The sequence below is a fragment of the Crassostrea angulata genome, chromosome 6, assembly GCF_025612915.1.
Source record: "Crassostrea angulata isolate pt1a10 chromosome 6, ASM2561291v2, whole genome shotgun sequence".
NCBI lineage: Eukaryota > Metazoa > Mollusca > Bivalvia > Ostreida > Ostreidae > Magallana > Magallana angulata.
The window spans coordinates 8,179,539-8,183,679 of record NC_069116.1 but is presented as its reverse complement, the minus strand read 5'-3'; the positions used below and the strand labels follow the sequence as shown (position 1 = coordinate 8,183,679).

At 37.1% G+C, this 4,141-nt stretch overlaps 1 non-coding gene across 1 annotated transcript; it reads left to right on the top strand.

Moving 5' to 3' along the window:
- The first annotated feature begins 374 nt into the window (after nucleotides 1-374).
- On the top strand, nucleotides 375-446 carry Trnah-gug (transfer RNA histidin (anticodon GUG)). Its single transcript has one exon. It is a non-coding gene; the product is annotated as a tRNA-His (tRNA).
- Nucleotides 447-4,141: the final 3,695 nt, after the last annotated feature.

Genomic DNA, 4,141 nt, shown 5'->3' with positions numbered 1-4,141 from the left:
TGATTTAAAAGTCAATCTTTGACTTTTATGGGTTATCATTGCAGTCAGGCACGTGATCAAATCCGATATGGATATTGTACTGCTCTTTAGTCAAGACTATATTCGACCAGAAGATACCTAGTATTCTGCAAAGACTTCGGATCTAGAAGGTGTCTTATCTTGTTTGAATTTGCTTTAGTCATATCATTTTGGAGGATCACAATCATATAACTATTGAAGATTAAACAAATAAACATAACTACATGTGCATGTAGTTCCTTTACACCTGTCGCACACCTTTGTGTTCCCTCTTATAAACAGCTTTCGCCCGCAAAAAAGATATTAATAAATATACAATTGAATAACTCTATTATTCCTAATAACCTGTTCATATGGCCGTGATCGTATAGTGGTTAGTACTTCGCGTTGTGGCCGCGACAACCCAGGTTCGAATCCTGGTCACGGCAGTGGCTGTGCAGTCGCTGTTACGGCAGGACAGGATATTTTTTGAGCCTCGCTATGAACTGATCGACACGTTACAGTGTATTTTTTGGTCATATAATTTATTCAGAACCGGATATAACGTCAGACTTCTAGAGGCAAATATGTAATATATCTAGGTGTTGAATATAAGTTTTTCGCTTAAAGTATACTTTCAAGGATAACAGTCATGCTACTCCTTTGAGTATGCATGGAACAACAGCGGTATATTTTCATTGCTCCATTTCACAATTGCGCCATTTATTTAATCGTTACTGCTTATATATGATATACACTTGCATAGCCAGATGCAAGGAATACTGAAATCAATTTTTAAAAAATGGACAGGTTAAAAATGTAACCCCCCCCCCGCAGAATTCAAACTGATAAGTTACAGATTCGTAGAAAACCCTCTAACTCACTGCGCTACGCTGTAAGGCGACAATATTAGGAAAGAAACAACTTATATAAACACACTTCATTTTATTCAATTATTGTTTACTTCGATAAAAATACGTCACAAGGTGGAGGTGTTCTTTGCCACCTTAAAAACTAATTTAATCACTTTGCAAGATTCATCAACATATAAAAGGATCACAAGCATATTGCTCTTCAAGATTCAACAAATAAACGAAACTACCTGTAGTTACTGCATTACACTTGATTTCCCATCAACTGTCGCACACCTTTGTGTTCCTCTCAAGAACAGCTCATGCTCACAGACAAAATAATAAAGAAGAATATTAATAAAAGAAAATATACAATTATGCACCAATGATATTTCAAAGAACCTGTTCATATGGCCGTGATCGTAGAGTGGTTAGTACTTCGCGTTGTGGCCGCGACAACCCAGGTTGGAATCCTGGTCACGACAGTGGCTGTGCAGTCGTTGTTACGGCAGGACAGGTTATTTTTGAGCATCGCTATGAACTGATCGACACCTTGCATCCGTCATATAATTTATTCAGACTTGGATATATAACGTCAGGCCTCTAGAGGCGAATCTGTTATACATCCTGGTGTGGAATATAATTTTTTGCTTAAAATTTAAAATATACTTACATCCTCAAACTCCGATAGAATTCCTTAATTACTCTCCATACTGAACTTTTTTCTGCAACCACATTGACTTCTGACCGGGCCAACCATTTTGACGTCTTTAAAAAAGACTGATTCTGATTGGACCATCAGGAATATTAACCAATGAAATCGAGTTTTACATTATCTATCACACTGGCCGGCCTTGTCAGAAGTTGATGTGGCTGCAGAATAAAAGTTAAAGCTGAACACCGCTCGTATGATAGGCACTGTCCGCCATTTTCTCTTTAATCACTGCTGTCCTTACAACCCTTATATAAGACACAGACCTCTAAAACAGTTCAAAGTACTTCGCTGTAGAGGTCTCACCTGTGTGGACGTCCATTTGCCTCGCCATGTTACCCGGTCGCGATGAAATTATCAAATTTTACGCACTTGTTGAAGCCAGGAGAATACTAGCATCAAATAAATTGGTCAATGCATTATTTACGAACAGAAAATGAACATAAGATAAGAAAAAAATGCATAAAATCTAAAGACCACGAAAGGAAAACTACATGTCGGCCACGAGGTTCAGGTGTGTAATCGGGTGTAACGAAATCGAAGGGTTTATATACCAGGTATCTGTGTGACGGTGCCTATTTACGAGCGGTGTTCAGCTTTAAGTATGGAGAGTATTTAAGGAATTTTATCGGAATTTGAGGATGTAAGTAGCGTGCGTTTGATGTGAGATTTTCAAAGATAAGTGCGAATGTTTCTCCATTTGTCTAGATACTGTTGTTGTCATAGACAAAAAGCCATCGTGAGCCTTCGACCGGTAAGTGTCCGAGTAAAAATAAACTGGCGACTTCGAGAGAATAATGACGTATATCTCCGTTATTTTAAGACTCATCAACTTGAAATTCGGCATGATTGTATCTCAGACATAAATTTTCTAAAAACTACATGCATATTGCGAATGTTATAAAAATTAATTGATATTTTAGGCTTTTGAAGCGAGCTGGTAGTTTTTTTATCTGGGTCAGAATTCAACCCTTTTCTTTATTTATGGTTACATTGAATTTAATGTTAAAACGGGCTTGGTCCCTGTGCGACAGTAGTTTACGTCGAAACCAGTCTAATCTGTGGGTTCCTAAATTGAGCCTCACCAGAAACTCCTTTTCAATCATCAAATTCAAGAAGTCGTTAAACATGTTCTACATTAATTACATATCATATGGCAAGACCAAGCTCTTCCAAGTTGAAGTCGTCATCAAACTTGTCATAAACTTAGTACAACTGATTAACTGTGGTTTTCTTCGCCAGTTGTTTCTTGTATGGATCTATTAACAAGAAAAAGTAATTCAACTTCTGACGGTTTTGATATATAAGTAGCATTCTACTTACCCGATTTCTAGTTACATTCAAATCATGGTCGAAATATGACGCAAAAAATAAATTTTATTTTTAAAGTTTCCTACGTTTTAGGTTCACAAAACGTGAGACCTTTGTGCAAGTTCAAAAAACCAGTGGATACGCAGCACATTTTACTTCGAAGATATGAGGGTTTTTCTTTTCCTTATTTAGTCCTTATTTAGTATTTGAGTTTATCTCTGGACCTGTCCCTGTGCCCATTGGTTACGCTTCATTTCTTTTCTACTAATGTCCTCCAGGCGTATGTTGGCCTTCTTTTCTTTTTCTTTACGGTGGTATCCACCTCATTGCTACCATTGGAATTAAGGTTGAGTGCATTCTACTAATGTGCCCTTTCCACTGCCATTTTCTCTTACGTATAATCGGATATAGAGTGATGGTGTTGATTCTAATATACATCCCTTTATTCGAAAAGCTATTCGGCCAGAATATGCATAGTATTCTGCAAAGAAATTGGATCTGGACGCTTTAAATCCTGTCTGAGATGGTTTAAGTCACCACTTTGCAAGATTCCCCACCAAGTAAAAGGATAACAAGTAAATTACCCTTGAAAACAAAGAAATAAAACTACATATAGTTGCTTTAAGACATTTCTGGGATCTCCCTAGTACTTAAGGTAGTTTATTTGTAGCTACATGTAGTTGTTTATCTTCGTCATTAATAAATGACAATATTCATCAAATCATGACTTGTAGTGTTTTAAAGGAGTAAAAATTAACAAACCTGCAGGACCGAGATGGAACTGGTTTCTTTCTGCATACATGTCGCACACATTTGTGTTTCCTCTGACTGGCGCTCGCAAACTATTTTAAGTAAATATACAATTCTGTACCTTTAAAATGTTTAGTAACCAGTCCATATAGCCGTGATCGTATAGTGGTTAGTACTTCGCGTTGTGGCCGCACAACCCAGGTTTGAATCCTGGTCACGGCAGTGGCTGTGCAGTCGCTGTTACGGCAGGACAGGGTATTTTTCTTTAGCCTCGACATTGATTGGTCAATACACATAGTGGGAAGCTATCCAGCTCTGCAACTATTCTATTATAATTTTTTTTTAGGATTCTGCCATAAAATTTTCTAGGCTTGGATACCGTAAATAAATTACTAGTAACATACTTGCAGAAACAGGGATGGGGTCGATTACTTTCAAAAGTAATCGATTAAATTACAATTATTTTGGGTTTTAAAAGTAATCGATTACAGGCTAATTACATCCATTTTTAAAAGTAATC